Below are 23,197 nucleotides of genomic sequence, written 5' to 3' on the forward strand. Positions count from 1 at the left end.
AATATCCCAAATCCCCTTCCTTTGCTGTAGCACATGGAAAAATGTTCACATTATGCTGAACTACTTTTCTGTTTATCCTCCAAATTAGCTGTGAATTCTTTCCTTCCAACTTTAAGTCTTCCTAGGCCTCTCAGTTCCGCTTGTCTTCTTGGATTAGATTCTCTTCAAGGCCAGGACCCCTGGAATCTTAGCTTTATTTCCGAGGTAATTTCTGCCGGAAGGCAAAGTTTGGCACGTCAGCTTTTAATATACGCTGTGGCAGTTGGTGGAGGCAGGGAGAGGGAAAGGGAGAGGAAGAAGAACACAATTCTGCTAGCCTTGGAAATTCAACTGGAACTTATGTTAGTTACATTTTTGAAACTTATTTATTATCCAGACATATGACAAACTCCAGTGAAGCACTAAGACTTCATACAATAAACTTTGGAAGACGACCAAAACTCAAAAAACCCTCTTCAGCAGCAGGGACTCCAGAATGTTCCCCTGAGACTTTGAGGCTTTTTCAGGTAGGTGGTAATTGAAGAACATAAAGAGGGTCAATATGGGATGTGAGCACTGGAGTTCTCTCTCGTGTTCCTAGAGCCTCAGAATGTAGACTTGGGCTGGTAGAGGAACGGCAGTGGCGAGAGCCTGGCGAAGGCTTGGCAAGGACATGAGACTCCCAAGGAGACCTTGAATTCCTAAACAATGAATGGTCTGAGGTTAAAGATAGGATTTATAAGGGAAAGAAATGGAGCGCTAAATCAGGCTTGTCAAAGCTGAGTCCCACCCAGGGGCAGCACCCAGGTTGCATCTCAGCTGTCATCAAAGTAGGATCTAATCAGTGAGGCAAGGTCAGCAAGGATTTGGTGAGGAGGACGTGGAAGCCTCCCGTGGATTGCATTCAGGCCGGCATACTTACCAAGGCAGATGACGTGCATGAGATCTTGGTGACATTTGCTCAGGTGAAAAGTGCAGGGTGTGGTGTTATCTACGCTTTGTTTGGCTGGGCAGTCATAATTCTTCCGACATTACAGGAGCTTGAGTGTCAGATAGCTTGATTAGGAAAGCTAGGGGATGCAGCTGCCCTGTGTTTGGGAATGTCTTTAAGGGTCATTCTAACTGCTATGTAAATATAGGACCGGGAAAATATTCATTTGTACCCATTGTACAGTCAGTTAAGCATCAAAAACAAGATTATTCTGAGTAAAAATTAAAGCCTCATGACTAACCTATGGTAGATCTCTGACGACTAAATTTTTTTCCCTTCCATTATTTAGAGAAGTTTTTTGTTTGTTTACATATATTAAATTAACTTTTGGGGGGGTGTACAATTGTGAACGTCTTAAATGCATAGTCATGTAACCATCACCACAATTAAGACACAGAAAAATTCTCTCACCCCATGTCCCTGATGCTTCCCCTTTGGAGTCAAATTCTTCACCCACCCCCAACCCCTGGCAACTCCATCCTATAGTTTTATCTCCTCCAGAATGTCATATAAATTTAATTTTATATTATGTAACCTTTTGAGTCTGGCTTCTTTCACTTAGCATAATACATCTGAAAATAATCAATATTGTTGTACATACTGTTGAGTCCTTCCTTATTGAGTAGTATTCCATTGTATGAATGGATCATGGTTTGCTTATCCATCCACCCATTGAAGGCCATCTTAATAGTTTTCAGTTGTTGGCAATTATGAATAATGTTGCTATAAACATTTGGATACAGATGTTTGTGTGAACTTGAATTTTCATTTCTCTAGGGTAAGCACCTAGGAGTATGACTGCTGAGTCATCTGATTTGTGTATATTTAATTTCGTAGGAAATTGCCAAACTGTTTTTCAGAGTGCCTGTACCATTTTGCATTCCTACCAGCATTCCATACATTCCCAATGTATGAAAACCCAGTTGCTCCATATCCTTGTCAGCACTTGAAAATGTCAATTTTGTTTTTATTTTTAGCCATTTTAATAAGCGTGTAGTAGTATCTCACTGTGGTTTTAACTTACATTTCCCTAATGACTAATATACTCCAGTACTGTTCATGTACTAATTTGCTGTCCATATATCATCTTTTTGTGAAGCATCTGTTTAAATATTTTGCTCAGTTGTATTGGGTTGTTTGTTTCCTTTTTTTTTTTTTTTTTTTTTTTTGGGACAGGGTCTTGTCACCCAGGCTGGAGTGCAGCGGTGTGATCTCAGCTCTCTGCAACCTCTGCCTCCCAGGTTCATTCTCATGCTTCAGCCTCCCGAGTAGCTGGGATTACAGGCCACAGTGCCCAGCTAATTTTTGTATTTTTAGTAGAGACAGGGTTTCACCATGTTGTCCAGGCTCATCTCGAGCTCCTGGCCTCAAGTGATTCGCCTGTCTCAGCCCCACAAAGTGCCGGGATTACAGGCATGAGCCACCGTACTTGGCCATTTTTTGTTGTTGTTGTTGTTGTTGTTGAATTTTAAGAATTCTCTATATATCCTGGATACAAGCTCTTTATGAATATATGATTTCTGAAAATGTTGTCTTAGTCTATAGCTTGTCTTTTCATTCTCTTTAGAGTGTCTTTTACAGAGCAAAGTTTTTAATTTTCATGAAGACCAGTATATCCATTTTTTCTTTTGTGGATCATGCTTTTGGTGTTTTATCTAAGAACTCTTTGCCTAGCCCAAGTTCATGAATATTTTCTCCTATGTTTTCTTCTAAAAGTTGTATAGTTTTACTTTCTACATTTTGATCTGTGACCCATTTTGAGTTAAAACATTTTTTCAAACTTTTTGACGGTTACTTGTTAATTGAAACCACCATGTCCATTTACATTTGGTCCTTGGTGTATAAACTTAGAGCTACAAGATATTTTTATCAGAGGTATATCCAGCATTTGATGTTCTTTAATCAATCAACAAATATTTATTAGCCATGGCATTTCACTTTCATTACTACATTCTGAGCACTTTAGAACAATCCTGGTTGGACGTCCTGTACTCCCAGCTCACATCCCTGGATTTCATAGTCCTCACAGTTATTTCCATGGAACCAAAGTTACTTTCATTAGCTCCTACTGACAGATATATAGTCAAGGAGTTTGGAGTCCAAAGAGGGGAGTAAACTGTCTTGTATCTATTCCCAGGAAAATTCAACTGATTTTCCTCCTCGACAAAAAAAGACTTCGTGTACACAAGCAAAGTGAAGAACAAAATGAAAATAATTGGTTGGATAATTCAAACTTCAAAAGTTCTGCCAATCCTCTTCATCTTGACTTCATGGATATTAGAGTTTTACATAGAGCTGAAAGCAGCTTAGAGTTCACCTTGTCTTAGTCCTTTATTCGACCACTTAATCAAGTCAACAAATATTATTGAGACCTCCTGTGAACCAGAGGCATAGTATATGCCAGATGAGAAAATCAAAGTTCAGCAAAATGAGGGCAGCTGCCCACAGCCCCAGGCTTATCCAGAGGGCCCTGAAGTCATGGTTCTAGAATTTCTGAATTTCTGCCTCCAGCAGCCTCTCCACATGTCTCCAGAGCCTCCAAAGTTCATAGCTTCCTGGTCTCTTCTCTCCATGAAGCAGTCCCAGCCCCATTACTGATTGTAGGACATGTGTGTCTTTCAGTTCCAAAAAGTAAACTATAGTTTTCAGAAAAGTGGATTTGGGAAAAGAAGCTGTTTTAGGAAACGAGTTTTAAAAGTTTTGAAAGGGAGAATTGTGATTTGGAGGATGAGGTAACTAGAAAGGCCAGGGGGTGAGGTCTGGAAAGGGAGATTAAAGAAGAGAGGCTATGATTTAGGGACTTTTTCAGAGGGTCTAGAGTTATTGAGTGGGGAATAGAAGAAAGAAGGCTGTGGTTTGGAATAAGGGGATCAAAAGAAAAATTAGAACAAAGAAAAGTAGTTTGAAGAAATGATCTCTGGATTCGGGCCACAATTTACTTGTCTTGGACTCTAGGTCACATATAAAATACATACATTTCAAAAACGTACCCAAAAGAACAAAGATACAGTTTTGAATATTATACAATGAGTATTTTTAAACAATAAATCTGAATGTTTCCTTCTTTGAAATAAATATTTAGGTAACATTCTGACGCATTGATTGTGTAAGATTGCCCAGAGTTTAGAGTTTTTTCTCTTCTGATTGTGGCAGGGTGAAAATCCTGCCTTTTTCAAGACAGCCCTGAGCACAGCAGTGCACATGTGAGACCTGGAATCCTCCCTGTAAAATAACTGCCCAACCTGACACATGCAGGTGGCAGCTGAACCTTGTTTGTACAGGGAATGTGGGGGCAATGCCTGCTCTTAGATTAAGAAACTACCAAACAGAAACCCAGAAATGGATCCACTTCAGAGCCTGCAAAAAGAGCAAGCTGGCCAAGAGCAAGCTAGTCCTCAAAGAGTGTAAAAGGTTTTTGAGAGCTAAGCCAGAGTGAAGCCCTAGAAAGACTTCCACATTCATTGGTAGAGAAGAAAATATTTGAAACTTCATTCACTCAAGTGGGTACTCCTGTGTATTTATTTAAGATGCCTATGGGTAAATAAATGTTTTTAGCTGCATTATTCATAATAGCCAGAAGGGGGAAACAACTCAAATGTCCATCAGCTGATGAACAGATCAACAAAATGTGGTATATCCATACAATGAAACATAATTTGACCATCAAAAGGAACGAAGTTCTGATATGTGCTACAACGTGGATGAACCTTGAAAACATTATGCTAAGTGAAAGAAGCCAGACACAAAAGGCCACATATTGTATGATTCCATTTATAATAAAATGTCCAGAATAGGCAAATCAGTAGAGTCAGAAAGTAGATTAGTGCTTGCCAGGGTCTAGGGAGAGAAGAGAGACTGTTAATGAGTATGAAATTTCTTTTGGGGATGATAAAAAATATTCTGGAACTAGATAGTGGTGATGGTTGCTCTGATTGTGCACTTTTAAAATACAAACTTAAAAAAAAAAAAGATACCCATGGATATATATCTCTTTCTATAGTTAAAACAAACCCTGTTAGTTCTGTAGCTGGCACTTTCCCTGCACAGGTACAGATGGTGTCGCCGGGCTCCTATCTCTACCTTACCCTCCAACCAGACAGGAGCAGGTAATGTCTCCCAGCTCCACACTTTTAAGCTAATACATCCACTGATAGCCCCCTCCCCTTTCCTGCCTCTCAAAGTCCTTGACCCTCTTGAATGCCACCCACTCCAGGAAATATTTTCCTCCTGTAAGTCTCCTCTGTATGCTCAGACTTTCTGTAGACACTTCTCCCACAACCCACGGCTAACTTCTTCCAATATTATAGGATTTGTGACCTATGCAACCCTTACTTTGCCTTGCCTTGGAAGCCAATTGAGTCACAACACTTGTATTTTCCATGCTAGTGCGTAGCCTGGCACATGATAGGAACTGAATAGAGTGGATTTAAGTGGGCATACAAAGCCACACTAGTCCTGGCCCAACTCACCTTCTCTACTGTTTCTGATTATAGGCAGATCCTTGTTTCTGTCCCTCAACCCCTTACAGTTTCAATCCCCACAGGAGCAATGTGGGGTCTCAGCACCAACTACATCCCTCACTCTACCCAAGGCTCCCTCAGCCTCTTGGATTACATAAAACTCCTTCTGATAGATACTGAAGTTCTATGGTTAACTCTGAAAATAATGAAACCTCTTTCATTCTGTTCTTTGAGCACTAACACTAGGCCATGTACCCGGCTGCAGAGCATCATTCCCCTTTTCTCACATGCCTCACCATCCACTGGTCCCCATCACAGCCAAGGCACTTATGAATGACAGAAAGCAGCAAGGCTTGTTGGAGAGGGAGAAGGGGTGAGGTTAGAGGCAGGAGCAGCAGAATCCCTGCAGCAGATCCAGCTCACCAGGCTTGATAGAGATGTCAATGGGCAAGAGGCCGTCTCTGCTACACGCATATCCCTATTTTGTGGGCAAGGGCGTTCCATCACCATAGCTTACTTTTCTCATTTATTGGTTCCAACCTGGATTAAAAAGCTAAACCAAAGGGTGTGTAAATAATTTTATCCTAATTTACAAAGTTTGAATTTACATTTCCCTTGTTATCGAGGCAAATTATTGAAAACTGAATCAGATATGGAGGGCAAGGGAGCACTCTATTAAAAATAACCACGTGGCGAATCTATTTGTAAAATGAATGTTCACATCATAGTTTACTTGTTTTTAAGTTGAGGATTTTTGTGCACTGGGTTGTCTTCTAAAGAGGTAAAAATTTTTATTAGAGATATGAGGTAGTCTTTGAAAAACAGCTCTTTTCTTATTACAAAAGAAACAGATGTTCGTATAGCATAAGTGTTTTAAAATACAAAAGAAAATACTTGTAAGAATCTGTTATGCCTCAGTCATGGAAACCACTCAAATGATATCTGAATGAAGAATAAAATGAAAGAGAAACCCCCCATATTCCACCATCTAGAGGTAACCACTGTTAACTTGGCGGTATCTATCCTTCTAATATTTTTCTGTGCATATTTCAAGTGTACTGCTGTTTTATATGCTGTTGTTTTCACTTGACAAGGTGTCATAAACATTTTCCAGATCACTAGCTGGCTGCAAGGTACTCCCTGCTCAGCTGGATCAAATCTAACTGTATCTCAAATGCTGACCCACAGGCGTCCTAGCCAAAAGAATGGGAGGGAGCATTCTGAATTAAGCCCCTTTAAATGGATTGAAAATTACACTACATTAACACTTTTTTGTCCCACCCTAAAGTATTAAGCTGTCAGAGAAAAATTCACAGCCCTAGCAAAAGGACTGCTAGGGCCAGGCTGTGAACACAGTCCCAGCAGCAGGGCGTGTAGCCTGTCACCTGTCACCTGCCATGCTCTACCTGTTGGGTGACCTAGCTTTTTCTTTTTTTTTTTTTCCTTTGCTTTGCTGTTGTTTTTTTTTTAGACTCAGAAGTTCCTTTAAGCCTCTGGCCGTTGGAGGAGCTGATGGCAGCTTGACTGGGCCTCTGCCAACCATGAGGAAAGAAAAAGTCCCATTCATATTGTTCCTTATCACTGGGGGCTGAGCCCCATAGATAAATACTGGTTTCCTCCCTCACTATGTGTCACGGATTACATACTCACAGTGTTTCAACTGAACTCTGTGATTGAGAGGGGACAGTTCTTTCCCAGAAGCACTAAATCTGCTTTGGGGGTCCCGCAAGGGGGCTCAAAGACTGCAGTATGCCAAGCAGGCTGCTGGGTCCAGTCTTCCATGTTATTCTGTTACTAGGTATATACAGTTTAATGTGTATACCATATGCACAGGAGGCATGCAACTCAAAGCTATCTTTCCAGGGTGATGTTCAGAAATAGTTTATATTCATGGATAAAGAGAAGAAAAAGAAGCTACAATAAATAAATGGATCTAGCCTGCTCCTCGAGTATATTAAGGGTTAGGATTTCCTTAGGTTTGGTTAAGTTTTCCTTATGGGAGCCATCTTGGTTACTGCCATTACTAGCGATGTGACCATGGGCAAGCTCCTTAACTTCTTTATCACTCAGGTTCCTCAACTTTATAATAAGGATAATAACTACTAGTCTATATTTCAAAGTGGATGTTTTCCGTATTGAATTATGCAATGTGTACAAACACTCAGCACAGTAGTTAGCCATAAGCACTCCATGAATGTTAACTATTATTATTGTCATTGTAATTGAGCTCTTTGTTTTCTTATAATGGTAAATTATGGGTGTCTTATGATTTGGGATTTCACCTCAGGACATATATCTTCTAGATAAAAACACATAGACTATATTCAGTTAACCAGGGGATCATCCTACAGACAGGTGAGAAGGCATAGACTAGTTTCTGTGACATAAACTAGAAGAGAATTAATGAGGTGGTTGAGACCAGTCCAGTGTTATTTGTAAACTGACCCAGTTTAGCAGTTTAATGAGAAAGAGGCTTGATTCTGAGGCTTAAATGAAATTTAAGAACTACTTGTGGCTTTGCTTTACCAACCCAGTTTTTGTTGCCCCAGTAACTCAGAATGTCTTGCTCCAGAGCTGCTGCCAGCCTCAGAGAATGTGGCGAATAGTCATTGCTGACATGCATATCCTCCCCTCTCCTCTTTCTAGCACACACATCTTATGCTGCCCACCCACCTGATGCTCTGTTCTTACCAGTCCTACCAGTTCTCATTTTGCCTGAGAACTTCAGGGACTCAACAGCTGGGCCCAGGCTGAATTTGATATTACTGTGACTTGGCAACTTCATGTTAGTAGATCCAAACTCCCCATGCAGTCAAGGGCAGGGATGGTCCTAGATTCTGATGTTTTTAGAGCTGCCAGAAGGAGCATGAGAACTGTGGTCCATACTCATCCTGACCTCACTTTCCTTCTGAGTGAATCCAAAGTCGCAGAAAGCAAAGCAAAAATAATTCTCCTTGTTAAATACTGATCTAATTTATTAGAGCCCATCCAGAATATATCTGCCAACTGTCAGAGTCAGGAATTATTTAGTGGAATTTTAGAATCCCTAACAAGAGCTAGTCTCTCATTCTCTCCTAAAATTTACATTCCTGCCATCGCCAGAAATTAAAAAAAAGAAAAACACAAAAAAAGCCATAGCCAAGCATGGTGGTGTGTACCTGTAAGTCTCAACTACCCTGAACACCGAGGTGAAAGGATCACTTGAGCCCAGGAATTTGAAACCAGCCTGGTCAACTTAGCCAGGCCCCATCTCTAAAAAAAAAAAAGAAAAAAAAAAAAGTTTAAAGCCTACGTTCATAAACTCATGTGTCTTATTATAAAGGTATCCCCAAAAGAAAATTTTGTTACCTTGGAAACTTCAGGTAACAATACTTCCCTTGGCAAGTCTGTCCTTTTCCTTTCTTCCTTCCTACCTTTGGGTGTAACCTAAACCTTTCCTGATGTTATTTAGGCCCATAGGATCAGCTCATGTTAAGATTTTTATGAGATCCTTGCCCAATCCATGCACATCAGTCCATCAACTCTATGCTCAGTATTTTCTATTTAAGTTGTTCACTGCTGACTGCTTTTACAGGCACACCGTGTGAGTTCTAGTTTAAACATTATAAAGTGGAGTGAGGATGTCTTCTTACATTGGAAGATGATCTACAACTTATCAAGTGCTCACCATTGAAATTGTAATTACTTCATGCCTCATTACAGATAACATGAAATATCTTGTTTAGCATCTATGGAACAGCAATAATTATATCTGCTTGAATATATCTCAGTTAGGGCTTTCCAAAAAAAAGATATTTAACAGTGGAACAATACTCAACAACTATAATAATTATAAACTAGATGTATCCTAGCCTTATTCTATTTCATTATTTGGCAGTATATGCATGAGTTCATTTTATGATTTTCCAAAATCTATCAATGATAAGGAAATTATTAGATTGCTTCTGAATTTTCCATTATAGTTCTTTTCCTAATGATGTGTATTCTCATTGGATTCCTTAGCTCACCAAAACTTTTTTTCATCATAGCCAAATTCTGACAGAACTATGTTTGAACTATACTTACCCTTTAAATTCTAAGGCTAATTGTAAATTTTTCATCATCCTTTTAATACGGCAAACTTTATTGAGACGTAAAGAATCAGTTAAATTAAAAAAATTTTAATTATGAATCGTCAGGGCAGCTAAGACCTCGATAAACCATTTTTTACATGAATTTGGAAAGGAACTATTTCCTCCAAGCAGACTCTGCCCTCCCCTGCCTGCACCCAGGGTACAGGGCTTGGTGAGTGGAGCACAGACAGGATGTCAGTGCCCTTGAGTCCCCTTCGTAGAGCACAACAGCACAACCATGCCCAGCGGCTCTAGGAACAGTGTCGAAATTAGCTTTATTTACAAAGTTACTCATCTTTATTTACTAAGTTGATCCAACCAGTTCAAACACACTTCTAGGACAAAACCTAGAAATGAGCATACTGACCAGAACGTCAAAGTAAAGTTAAAGTAAAAAATGAATGAGGGGTACGGTAGAATCATGAGTTAGTTAAATTTATAAGGATAACTGAAAGAATAAAACCAAAATTAAGCTACCTACCTCTGATATGGAAGTCAATGGGCTATAGACACTTTTGCTTATCTCTTAAGTTAGTTTCATGGGACTTCTGGTTTGACTATTTTCTTTAAAAAAAATTTATGGAGATAAAAATTGATAAAGTCTTCTCACAGTGTGGTTTGGAAGCAACTCTTAGAAATTTGAATGGGCAAATCTTCGGCCCAGCAATTTCATTCTAAATACCTGTCCTAAAGAAATACACATATTAACAAAGAGTACAAGGATTGTAACAATATTTCCAATAGCAAAAAAAAGACTGCACAAAAATTCATCAATAATGGGTTGATAAAAACAAATCTTTGTGTGCCCATATTGTAAATGTAATAATCATATGATTCTATTTGAACTGACAAGGAATAAGACCAAAGAAAATATACTAATGAAGCAAAAAAGGCAAATAGCAGAATAGTAGAAATCCCATTAATGTAAGAAAAATGCATGTGGTAAATGTGCAGATGTATGTATGTATGTGTAAACGCATAGAGAGGTATTTAAGAGGACATATTCCTAAATGGTCATTGCTGAGGAAGAGTGTGAGATTTGAGGAGTTGGAACAGAGATGGGAGAGTAGAAAATTGGGAGAGGGGATTCATAAGGGACTTTTAGTTTCTGCTCTATATGCCTTTGCAATTTTTTAAACAATAAGCATGAATTACTTTTATAATTTAAAAGTAATTTTAAAGAATTTTAAAGATAAAAAAAGAAAGAAAAATGATTACTCATAACTGCATCACCCAAACACAACAATTTTCATTTACATGTATTGCCTCCCAAGCTTTTAATATGAGTTTAAGTATGGGGAAAATATATAAAATTTCAAAATTACATAATAAGAATGTTGCTATATAGTCATTATAACTTTGAATTTTATATTTTTAATATAAACTACATAACTACAGTATATGAATTGCCATTTTGTTGCAAATAACTATCATCTGGTATTGATGCATATACATACAATTATTGTACCAGAATGTAATCAACCAAAGCAGTATGCTAGCTGCTTTGGACTTTATGCTCTTCTCATAAACAATGCAGAAAAAAATAGTTTATAAGGTATTCTCTCTTTGGATTATATCTTTAAGGAAAATTATAAGTTGCAAAGTGATCAAATTAAACAAGAATTTAAACATTGCATAACTCTTAATATACATTGCCAATTTTCTTTTCAAAAGTATAGTTTTAACCTTATTGCCACAAAAAGTGTATTAGTTTTACTTCATCTTCACTAGCATTGGGTATTAATTTTTTAACTACTCTGGCCAAGTACAACAATCTATTTCTTGAATAAATTATAAATTTGAACACTTCCCTTGTGTTACAACTGCAGTTGACAGTTCAGGTCATTTTTGATTTATTTAACAATTTTGCTTTTACTAATAACAATAATAGGTAACTCCCATTGAGTGTTTATCAAGTTCCAGGCACTGTTCTAATTATTTTACATATATGTCACATCTAAACCTCACAAAACTCCAAAAAGTATTACCATAATAACCATTTTACAGATGGAGAAACTGGGACCCAGATAAGTTTATATCATAGGAAGTCTAACATCAAAGCTGAGGCTCTTACTGTCACCTCACTATATAGCTGTACATGAGTGTATTAAATAATTAAGATGTCATCCCTTTACCTGTCATACTTACCAAAAGTATTTTCCCAGTGTTTTGTATTTTTGTTGTTCTTGTGTTTTTATATGCAGAACATATTAATGTTCTTATAATCAATTGAGCTTTTTCTTCATTTTGTAATTATTTCTATCATTTCTAAGCTTATAAAGATGTCTCTGTTCCAGAGACTTGAGAAATTTTCAAATCTGTTTTCTTCCCATGTGTACATACATGTGTAGTATGTACGAATATATGTATGTGAATATATTAATGTATTTGTACGTGTGCATATATATACATAAACACAGACATATGCACATACTCTTTTTAACCCATGCAGACATTGTCTTGCTGTACAATAATACAAGGCATTTGGGGCTGTTTTTCTGACCCTGACACTGTTGCTGGGCTGAGAATTACTCTGCCAGTGTCCAGATGAGATACTGAGCCACCAGGATTTAAATCTTCAACTTACCTTTGCTCCAAGTGATATGATTAAGCAGAGATTACTTAACCCAAGCCCCAGTGAGTCATTCCAAACCCTTGAATCAGTCTGACAAATCCACAAAGCTTCTGTTGAATTACTGCCTTGGAGAATTCTTTGCCTGACTGGTTGAACACTGGATGACTGCAAGCCTGATGATTTATAGAAAGGCACAAGTCTGACCCAACGGGCACACCCATTGTATTTCTACAGAGAAGAAATATCTTTGGAGTTAAATTGGTAGGTCCCAAATGAATCAATAGAGCAGCACATGTGGTATGCTATTACTTGTGGAAGAGAAAATATATGTCTTCTGTATATAGAAAAAAGGATAGATATAGATTAAGATATGGATATATAGATATGATATAGCTATATGGGAGGGTGAGGACTGGCTGAGACTTTTCATTATCCTTTCATAACTTTTTAAAATTTAATTTTTAATTTCAACTTCTATTTTAGATATGGGGATATATGTGCAGATTTTTTACGTGAGAATATTACATGATACTGAGGTTTGGAGTACAAATCCTGTAACCCTCGTAGTGAGCATAGTACTTGATAGGTAGTTTTTTAACTTCACCATGCCCTCTAGTAGTCCACAGTCTCTACTGTTCCCATATTTATGTCCATGTATGCTCAAAGCTTATGTCCATGTGTTCTCACTTATAAGTGAGAACATGCAGTATTTAGTTTTCTGTTCTTGCATTTATTTGCTTACAATTATGGCCTCCAGCTCCATCCATGTTACTGCAAAGGACATGACTTTATTCTTTTTTATGGCTGCATAGTATTCCATGGTATATATGTATCACATTTTCTTTATCCAATCCACCATTGATGGGCACCTGGGTTGATTCCATGTCTTTGCTATTGTGAACAGCGTAGCACTGAACACATGAGTGCATGTGTCTTTTTGGTAGAATGATTTACTTTCTTTTGGGTATATACCCAGTAATGGGATTGCTGGGTTGAAATGTAGCTCTGCTTTAAGTTCTTTGAGAAATCTCCAGACTGCTTTTCACAGTGGCTAGACTAATTTACATTCCCACCAGCAGTGTATAAGCTTTCCCTTTTCTCTGCAACCTCTCCAGCACCTGTTGTTTTCTGACTTTTTAATAACAGCCATTCTGATTGAGATGGTATTTCACTGTGGTTTTGATTTGCATTTCTCTGGTGATTAGTGATGCTGAGCATTTTTTCATGTTTCTTGGTGACATGTATGACTTCTTTTGAGAAGTGTCTGTTCAGGTCCTTTGCCCATTTTTCAATGAAGTTATTTGTTTATTGCCTGTTGGTTTAAGTTCCCCATAGATTCTGGATATTAGGTCTTTGTCAGATGTATACTTTGCAAATATCTTCTCCCATTATGCAGGTTGTCTGTTTGCTCTGCTGATAGTTTCTTTTGCTGAGCAGAAGCTCTTTGGTTTAATTAGGTCTCACTTTTCTATTTTTGTTTTTGTTGCAACTACTTTTGGAAACTTAGCCAAAAATTCCTTGCCAAGGCTGATGTTGAGAAGGGTATTTCCTGGGTTGTTTTCCAGGATTTTTATAGTTTGAGGCCTTACATTTAAACCTTTAATCCATTCTGAGTTATTTTTGGATTATGGTGAAAAGTCGGGGTCCAGCTTCGATCTTCTGCATATAGCTAGCCAGTTATCCCAGCACCATTTATTGAATAGGGAGTCCTTTCCCCATTGTTTGTTTTTCTTGGCCTTGTCAAAGATCAGATGGTTGTAGGTGTGTGGCTTTATTTCTGAGTTTTCTATTCTGTTCCATTGGTCTATGGTCTGTTCCATTGGTCTATGTGTTGTTTTTGTACCAGTACCAAGCTGTTGGGTTACTGTGGCTTTATAAGAGCCATCTATGAAAAACTGACAGCCATCATTATACCAAATAGGCAAAAGCTGGAACCATTCCCCTTGAGAACTGGAACAAGACAAGGATGCCCATTCTTACCACTCCTATTCAACATAGTACCGGAATTATTAGAGAAATCAGGCAAGAGAAAGAAATAAGAGGCATCCGAATAGGACAGGTAGAAGTCAAACTATCTCTCTTCACTGATGATATGATTCTATTCCTAGAAAATCCTGACGACTCTGCTAAAGGCTCGTAAAATTGATGAATGACTTTAGCAAAGTTTCAGGATACAAAATCAATGTACAAAAATCGGTAGCATTTCTATACATCAACAACATCCAGGCTGAGAGTGAAATCAAGAACACAATCCCTTTCACAATAGCCACAAAGAAAATAAAACACCTAGGAATACAGCTAACCAAGGAAGTGAAATAACCCTACAAGGAGAGCTACAACACGCTGCTGAAAGAAATCAGAGATGACACAAATAAATGGAAAAACACCCCACACTCATGGATTAGAAGAATCTAAATATTGTAAAAATGGCCATACTGTCCAAAGCAATTTACAGATTCAATGCTATTCCTATCAAACTACTAACATCATTCTTCATAAAATTAGAAAAAAGTATTCTAAAATTCATATGGAACTAAAAAGAGCCCAAAGAGCCAAAGCAATCCTAAGCAAAAATGAAACAAAGCAAAAACAAAAACAACAGCAACAAAAAACCAAAACAAAGCTGTAGGCATTAAACTATGTTTCATAATTTTGAATTTTGTTTCATGTGCCTGTATTACCTATTTATTAAAATTTTTATATCAACAATAGTGAAGGTCAAGTTCAAGAATTTCACTAATAATACAGTAATATTTTCTAGTCACCTTATTGAGAGGTAACAGCATGCTGGCAGTCCTCACAGCCCTCCCTCGCTCTCTGCGCCTCCTCTGCCTGGGCTCCCACTTTGGCGGCACTTGAGGAGCCCTTCAGCCCACCGCTGCACTGTGGGAGCCCCTTTCTGGGCTGGCCAAGGCCAGAGCCGGCTCCCTCAGCTTGCAGGGAGGTGTGGAGGGAGAGGCGCGAGCGGGAACCCCGGCTGCGCGCGGCGCTTGCGGGCCAGCTGGAGTTCCGGGTGGGCGTGGGCTTGGCCGGCCCCGCACTCGGAGCAGCCGGCCGGCCCTGCCGGCCCCGGGCAATGAGGGGCTTAGCACCCGGGCCAGCGGCTGCGGAGGGTGTACTGGGTCCCCCAGCAGTGCCAGCCCACCGGCGCTGCGCTCGATTTCTCACCGGGCCTTAACGGCCTTAACTGCCTTCCCGCGGGGCAGGGCTCGGGACCTGCAGCCCGCCATGCCTGAGCCTCCCACCCCCTCCATGGGCTCCTGTGTGGCGCGAGCCTCCCCGACGAGCGCCACCCCCTGCTCCAAGGTGCCCAGTCCCATCGACCGCCCAAGGGCTGAGGAGTGGGGGGGCGCACGGTACCGGGACTGGCAGGCAGCTCCACCTGCAACCCCGGTGCTGGATCCACTGGGTGAAGCCAGCTGGGCTCCTGAGTCTGGTGGGGATGTGGAGAACCTTTATGTCTAGCTCAGGGATTGTAAACGCACCAATCAGCGCCCTGTCAAAACAGACCACTGGGCTCTACCAATCAGCAGGATGTGGGTGGGGCCAGATACGAGAATAAAAGCAGGCTGCCTGAGCTAGTAGTGGCAACCTGCTTGGGTCCCTTTCCAGTCTGTGGAAGCTTTGTTCTTTCGCTCTTTGCAATAAATGTTGCTACTGCTCACTCTTTGGGTCCACACTGCCTTTAAGGGCTGTAACACTCACCGCGAGGGTCCACGGCTTCATTCTTGAAGTTAGTGAGACCAAGAACCCACCAATTCCGGACACATTATGACCATTATTACAGGGTTGATCTCATAAAGGGCTAATAATTCCAAGGCAGTTTGGCAACATCCTTCATTACACAAAACTTAAATTTGTTGTGCTATGCAGCCCACCTGCAGTTTGCTCTCTTAGGAATCCAGTACTCTGCTTTGGCTGAAAGAAACTACATTTCCCAGGTTGCTTGGACCTCTGGTCCAGCTAGCTATAGCCAATGGAAGGCATGAGCACTAGAATGAGGGGTAAAAGGAAGAAAGAAGCCAGGGTATGTTTCTCTCTGTGTTCCCTGTGGTATTTCAAGCACCAGTAATGTCCCCTCTGTGGTCTCAGCTCCAACTGGAAAGTCTCTACTATGGTTCTAGTCCCCACAGAATGGCCTTGGGCTCTGATAATGCCACTTTCTGCTATTGTTCTTCCAGTCTTAAAGTGAGAGAAGGTTGCTAATCTCTGGAATTCTCTCTGCATTTCATGTTTGGCTTCTCTCCTCTTCTGTTTCATAGGTAACCAATTCTTTATGTCAAATTTACTGTCAGAAAAACCTGGAACGGCTTGTTTTTCTGGCCAGAGGGCCTGACTGATATACTTCACATTTTCTGTTTCTTGCTTTGAAACACCCTTCTCCATGAGAAAGAAAAACAGCTCAGTAGTTTTTCATATAACATCTGACCTTACATTCACATTGCAGAACTCCTAACATACTAGCTTTACGTTAGTTTTTTGCACCTCGCCCCTATATTTCATAACTACCATTCTTTATCTTTGCTTAATGCTATAGATGCCTTTTAAAAGGACACTATTTGTAGATACGTGCATAGGCATAATGGCCACTGCATTCTTTTCAAAACAAGAACACTTACAGCATTAATTGTGGAAATTTCTCTGATCAAACTCCTGGGGCCAGAGGAGTTGCCCAAGCTGCCTGGGGCCACAGAAGTCACCCAAGCTGAGCTATTAGAGAAGGCTCATATTCAGAGTCTCTCTCCTACAGAGGTTTTAGGGGCAAATGACTGAGTGGTGCTCACGTGCAGACTCTACATTTCTCAGCTGGCTTTGTCTCAAGCTCTTCTGGTGTAAGAAATCAAAATCTCATTTCACTTGTTCCTCAGGAAAGACAATTATTCTCAACCAAGCCAGTGGCCTTTATTTAAAGGTCATGGGCTTATCTCTTGTCACCACAGAGTGCTCACCAGAGTTTATCCTAAGCCTAACTACTGCAGATTATACATTCATGTGGGGTTTGCTAACACATTGTTCTAATTCATCTGAAATGATTGGGTTTTCTCAATTCATATGCATCCGAATCACACTCTGGCCTGGTGAGTGTTATCCTTCTTCATAATTACAGGCTGTGTCTCACTCATGGCTTCTGACTTATTCATGGCCCCTTACATCATGCTTTTCTGAACTCGAGTGGACTCCACCCCTTCTTACTGCCCCTGCACCTGTGGCCTCTTTTGTCCACCTGCTGCAGGTGAGAATGCACCTCCTTTCTTCCTTGACAATCCCCTTTTCTAATGCTGGCCTGATCCTTCTAACCGCTAATCACAGCAATGTGGAGCTAACCTAAACCCTGCGCCCCATCCCACCTCAGCTATAGAATCTGTCCCCATCCCCATCCCTCTGCTTTTCGCTTTTGAGCCAGTCTTACCCATCCTTTCACCAATCCTGTTAATGTCCCACGTATGGCCCCATCCTGCCACCCCAAAGGTCCTGTCCCTCTAACAACATGCCTTTGACTCTGACTGTTAAAGGTCAGGGTAACACCATCTCTGGCATGGGAACAATCATAGCTGTTGAATGTCCCATCCCCCTACACTGGCTATGTTAGGGGCCTAGTGTCTATCTCTCTTAGCCCTTTAACTGCTCCCCAACAGAGCTTCAACTTCCTCTCACAAATCTCCCACCCATCCACCCATTGTTACCCCTGGCCTGACCCTACCATAGCTATAGAGACAGATTTACCAAGGACACCAATGAAGCTTAAACTTCGGATGTCCTAGCTTGCACGGGCCCTTTGCAAGGTCTCATATATAATTTTGTATTATTCTTCTTAAAGAGGGCCCCCCAGGTGGTCTAATCTTCAGGCCACCTCAAAGCCTGGACCTGCCCCTGCTTAGGTGGTAGCTCCCTTGATTATCTTGGAATTAGGGAAATGTTCCCACTCGCATTTCCACACTGCTTCCAGGAAAAATGTGCTTGTGGATAGAACCGAAATTGAACTTTGAATGCCCTCAACCTTAGAAACATTGTTAAACCTAGTGGTTAGTTTTAATTATAAGACAAGTGCTTGGTTTCAGCTGCTTTATAGGTTAAATAGGTTTTTTGCTGATTGGCTTTGGAAACCTACCATTGAACAAGTGACTTGTAAACAAACTTCTGGAATGTAAACCACTTCTAAATTGTAGGCTTCAGGGACTTTGCATTAACAAAAGCCCATAAACCACAGCATATGTACCCTATTTTATACCTTGTGTGGAAATTTATGTACAAATAGTGACATTTTGTCACATGAAAGAAATTACCCATTAAATTCAACCAAAAGATGTAGTAATATGCAACTAGGCATGATTTATAACTATAGCAATCAGTCAACCTAGATTTTCTGAGGTAGTTCAATAAGAAATATTCTGCTCTATGATCACCGTGTGTGACTCCAGTTCATTGTCATATGCTCAGAAACTAATACAGTATCTGGCACACAGTAGACATTCAAGCAATGCATTCAAAATTAATGATTGTGTAAGACTGTTTGGCAAACTATGTGCCCTGCTCTTGGTTTTAAAACTATGGTCACTGATTATAGTTATAATAAACATATACAAGCAATTTAATATTCCTTTTTATTATTTCTAAGTATACATTGCTAACTATATAAATTTGTATAATTTTTCAAAACTCACCTCCAAAATAAAATAGCTTGGATTTCAGTGGAAAATGTATACATTAATGATTCTATCCTCAGTGGAAAAAAATGCTTTACCAAACAGTTACAGAGCTTCTTACACAGAATACTACATGTTTTTTTGTATTCATTCAGAGGAATGCTTTTATATCAACTTGGCATGTAAATCATTTTATTTTTAAAGAATCAGTATGGTTACAGCATTCTAACCTCCCACATAGTTCTGCTAAATGTTACAAATATGTTACACACACTCCAATTTTTAGCCTAAGAACTTATTAACTTTTAATGAGACTATGGATTCTCTCCAGCAAGTAGATTAACCAGGTGAGTTTGATAAAGAAACCTTTTCATATAGATTATCTTAATCCTTCTAAGAATCCAAAAGAATTAACTATAATAGAGGGATAACCAGAAAAGTCTTTGATTTCTGGATTCTGGACTATACTAGTATTACAAACTGCCTCTCCACTGCCTCTTCTGCTTCTCCTTTTATCCATTCACCACCAAAGAAGAGTCAACTGTTGGTGTTTGGGGAACAAGTTTCGGAAAAAAAATAAATAATTTAGATTGAAAATGAATTCTTGATTCTAGGAAAATTTATAGCACTGGCACTAGTTTGGGGATTGAGCTATTCATTTCTCCATCAGAATACCAGTCATTAGAACAAAGATATATTCTCATAATACCATTTTTCCTTTTTCTCCACCTCACCTCCCACCTACCCAAGAACACTCCAGAAGACTGCTTTCTCCTGTCTTTATTTATTTTTTTTTTTGAGACAGACTCTCACTCTGTCACCCAGGCTGGAGTGCAGTGGCGCAATCTTGGCTCACTGCAACCTCTGCTTCCTGGGTTCAAGCGATTCTCCTGCCTCAGCCTCCCGAGTAGTTGGGACTACCAGCACCCCCCACCACGCCTGGCTAATTTTTTTTTTTTTTTTAGTAGAGACAGGGTTTCACCGTGTTAGCCAGGATGGTCTCGATCTCCTGACCTCGTGATCTGCCCACCTCGGCCTCCCGAAGTGCTGGGATTACGGGCGTGATCTCCTGTCTTTTTTAATTTCCACTACAAGCACATTTCATCCTAAGTCGCACACGAGCACGTCAGGAAATCTCTTGGTTCTGAATTGCAGCATGTGCATGAGTCCATTTCCTTCCCTGTTAAGAACACCCCTTCCACTTGTACTCCTCATCCTTGACCAACAAAGTAAAGGACACAACCAACTCCCTTCTCCACAGATCATGGCTTGTACTTTTCATGGCTGGGAATTTACCCAAAACAGACACCAAGTACAATAGATGTTACAGATGATTATTCCTGTAAGTACATAAGTGCTCTCTACACAATCCGGGAAACTTGTTGAAGTCTGGAGACGTTTTCAGAGTATCTGAAAGCCAGATTCCACTTAGCAGTTCTTTGAAGAGGAAAATTCCAGACATTTCAAAGGGGCAGATCATTCAGACACCTGGTATTCCTTTTGCAAACCAGCTTCTATCCCCTCAACTCACTCCTTTTAAACACCATCAGAGGGTCATGAGAACACTGTTTGAAATGGTGGCTCTTCAGAAAATACCAGGTTCTCCCACTTCAAACACAATCAACATGGTATTACTTCTTCCTGTGGTGTTCCTCCCTACCAGACATCGATGGAGGCATTCCTGCCTTTCCCATCTTTCTCTAATCTGTCCAAGCAGAGGGAGAGGACTTTTTCCTTCCTAGTCCCCTGAACTAGCTCAAAGAATATTCCTTGTGAAGAGCACTTCAGGCAAGATTTCATAAGATCTCAGGTCTACTGCTTTATTATACAGTTGTGGGCGAGAAGTGGGAATTGTGGGCAAGGAAGGCAGAGGTGAATTTAGTGCTTTAAAAAACCAGGGCACACAATGTGAAGTAACTCTTTTTTCCTCTCTTTCCCTGGGGCTTGATGCAGCCTCTTCATGACCTTGGTGTCCAGGTACAAGAGGAGAAGGGAGCAGTTTCATCTAGCTCCATGGAGATGGTCACGAAACTCTTTACTCACTTAACTTTCAGCAATTTGGGGTCTTTAATTACCAGTTCGTGCTCATAGAAAAGGAGAACTCAGCAAGCAGCTGGGAACCAGAGTTCTAAATGCTAAGTCCTTTTCTGCCTAAGGCTTGCTAGGGCACTTGATGTATTCCTGACCTTGTTTATAAACCTTGTTTCCAGCAAAGTCAAATGAAGCTGCTTAACACTATTGAATATTGTACTATATTAACCACCTTGGCTTTTAGAGCAACTTTCCACTTACAGCTGGAACTACCATCCTTCAGCCCTGGGAGAGATAACTAAAATCTCTGTAATCCAAGTTGGGAGAACAGAAGCAAATTGTCAGCCACCTCAGAACACTTCTTCTCAAGTCTTCTTAGCCCTTCTCTAAATAACTGAGCACAAGCTCTGTGTCTTTGCAGAAGCCATTCTGGGATATGTTGGGCCTTCCCCAAAAGCTGTATGATCTTCATGCTATTTGCCACAGAAGGAGCCACTCAGCTTGCTCTTTAAAACAAGTGGGGGCGGCTGGGCATGGCGGCTCACGCCTGTAACCCCAGCACTTTGGGAGGCCGAGGTCGGTGGATTCCTTGAGGTCAGGAGTTCAAGACCAGCCTGGCCAACATGGTGAAACTGTGTCTCTACTAAAAATACAAAAATTAGCTGGGCGTGGTGGCTTATGCCTATAATCCCAGCTACTCAGGACGCTGAGGCAGAAGAATCACTTAAAACTGGGAGGTAGAGGTTGCAGTGAGCTGAGATTGTACCACTGCTCTCCAGCCTGGGCAACAGAGTGAGACTCTGTATCTCAAAAGAAAAAAAAAAAAAAAAGGTGGGGGTGTCACCATCATTAGTCATCAGAGAAATGCAAATCAAAACCACGATGAGGTCCCACCTCACACTTACTAGGATGGGTATAATACAAAAGACAATAACAAGTATTGGTTCAGACAGCTGGTGTTCCTTTTGCAAACCAGCAAAAGGGGATGTGGAGAAACTGGAACTCTCATACACAGTGGTGGGAATGCAAAATGGTACAGTCACTATGGAAAACAGTCTGGCAGTTCCTCAGAGGTTAAACATATAGTTACTATGTGACCCAGCAGTTCTACTCCTAGGTATATACCCAAGAGAAATGAAAACATGTCCACACAAAAACTTGTACACAAATGTTCTAGCAGTGTTATTCATAATAGCCGAAAGATGAAAAGAGCTCAACTGTCCATCAACTGATAAATTGATAAATAAAATGTGGTATAGCCATATAAGGGGAAATCATCGACCAAAAAAGATTGAAGGAGTGATACATGTTACAACATGAATAAACCTTGAAAACAAAGGTTTTCAAACAAAGTGAAAGAAGCCAGCCACAAAAGTACATGAAATGTCCAGAATAAGCAAATCCATAGAGATATAAAGTAGTTAATGATTGCCAGAGGCTGGGGATAGAGGAATAGGGAATTTGACTGCTATCAGGTACACGGTTTCTTTTTGGAGTGATCAAATTGTTCTGGAAGTGGGTATTGGTGATAGTTGCACAAACAGCTATACTAAAAACCACTGAATTATATTGTTGGCACACAAATCATATCTCAATAAAGCTGAAGGAAGGAAGGAAAAAGAAGGAAGGAAGGAAAGAAAGAAAGGAGAAGAAAGAGAAAGAAAGAAGAAAGAAGGAAAATAGAGAAAGGAGAGAAGAGGTGAGGAGAGGAGGGGAGGGGCGAGGAGAGGAAGGGAAGGAAAGGAAGGAAGGAGGGAGAAAAAGAAAGAAGGAAAGTATGGAGGGAGCGAGAAAGAAAGACAAAGAGTAGGGAGTAAACTGATTGGGGTAAACACTGAGCTATTTAATCTTGCCTCTCAATGTCTCTTTCCCCCAGCAAACCCCTCCCAAGAGTCATGAAGGGGAAAGGCCCTCCTTCTAGTGTTGGCCAAATTTGCCCCCAGGAACGAAGCCTTCATTTTCAGCCTCTTTGTAATTCATGAGGCTAACCTCACCCATATCTGCTTGCCATGAACTCCTGCCCCAACACAGCTGCTTGGCCACCCTGATGAAGAAGGCATCCTTCAGAGATCTGTCCTGGGTCCTCTGCTGCCCTAAGAACTGGCTGTTGGGATGACACTGACAGAGCCCTGTCAAAGTTTGCTGATCATCTCCAGACCATCAGAGCTCCCCACTGCTGTATAACTGAGAAGGGCCTGGCCTTCCACCTGGGAAGGTAACCAGAGCCCCATTGAAACTCACCTGGTGCTGTCTCTGCTTCAGGTAGAAGAGTGAACTGGCCCCTGGTCTTGTGCTTCCTTTACTGACCTGACCTGTGTTTGGCTTTCCCATCATCCCTCCCTATTGGTGTTTTGCTATAGTCATCATGTTTACACAACCCCATCCTTCCGTGAGTGTGCTGGGAA

General features: G+C 40.5%; 2 long non-coding RNA genes across 3 annotated transcripts in view; both read right to left on the minus strand.

The window, feature by feature from the left end:
- The window catches only part of LOC107970808 (uncharacterized), a 58,295-nt gene extending 42,409 nt beyond the window's left edge, over window positions 1-15,886 (minus strand). For both annotated transcript variants that reach the window (XR_008547139.1, XR_010155838.1), the window contains exon 1: window positions 15,823-15,886. This is a non-coding gene — a long non-coding RNA (uncharacterized LOC107970808). The remainder of the gene's footprint in view (window positions 1-15,822) is intronic.
- LOC134809614 (uncharacterized) lies at window positions 347-15,383 on the minus strand. Its single transcript, XR_010155839.1, has 2 exons — window positions 14,883-15,383; window positions 347-680 (listed from the first exon to the last, which is right to left on the minus strand). It is a non-coding gene; the product is annotated as an uncharacterized LOC134809614 (long non-coding RNA).
- Window positions 15,887-23,197: the final 7,311 nt, after the last annotated feature.

The sequence above is a fragment of the Pan troglodytes genome, chromosome 2 (genome assembly GCF_028858775.2).
Source record: "Pan troglodytes isolate AG18354 chromosome 2, NHGRI_mPanTro3-v2.0_pri, whole genome shotgun sequence".
Lineage (NCBI taxonomy): Eukaryota > Metazoa > Chordata > Mammalia > Primates > Hominidae > Pan > Pan troglodytes.